The 642-nt window shown below is 44.5% G+C and overlaps 1 non-coding gene across 1 annotated transcript; it reads left to right on the forward strand.

The window, feature by feature from the left end:
• The first annotated feature begins 318 nt into the window (after nt 1–318).
• LOC121174227 (small nucleolar RNA R71) lies at nt 319–425 on the forward strand. The gene has a single exon (XR_005890123.1). It is a non-coding gene; the product is annotated as a small nucleolar RNA R71 (small nucleolar RNA).
• The last annotated feature ends 217 nt before the right edge of the window (nt 426–642 follow it).

A 642-nucleotide genomic window follows, 5' to 3' on the forward strand; every position in this document is an offset into this window, starting at 1 on the left:
CAAACCCTTGCAACAGGTACAGATTTCTGATTCAAGGCCAGCTGGGTTACCAAGTTAACCAATGCATCCAGTTTGCCTTCAAGCTTCTTAGTCTCAGATGATGCAGCTGAGTTTGTAGCTACCTCATGCACTCCTCTAATGACTATGGCATCATTTCTGGCGCTAAACTGTTGGGAGTTGGAAGCCATCTTCTCAATTAAATTTCTGGTTTCAGCAGGAGTCATGTCTCCAAGGGCTCCACCACTGGCAGCATCTATCATACTTCTCTCCATATTACTGAGTCCTTCATAAAAATATTGGAGAAGAAGCTGCTCCGAAATCTGATGGTGAGGGCAACTGGCACATAATTTTTTAAATCGCTCCCAGTACTCATACAGGCTCTCTCCACTGAGTTGTCTAATACCTGAGATATCTTTCCTGATGGTTGTGGTCCTGGAAACAGGGAAATTTTTTTCTAAGAATACTCTCTTAAGGTCATCCCAGCTCGTGATGGACCTTGGAGCAAGGTAATACAGCCACTCCTTTGCCACTCCCTCCAAAGAATGAGGAAAAGCCTTCAGAAATATGTGATCCTCCTGGACATCTGGGGGGTTTCATGGTGGAGCAGACAATATGAAATTCCTTCAAATGTTTGTGCGGGTC

Source organism: Glycine max, chromosome 19, assembly GCF_000004515.6.
Source record: "Glycine max cultivar Williams 82 chromosome 19, Glycine_max_v4.0, whole genome shotgun sequence".
Lineage (NCBI taxonomy): Eukaryota > Viridiplantae > Streptophyta > Magnoliopsida > Fabales > Fabaceae > Glycine > Glycine max.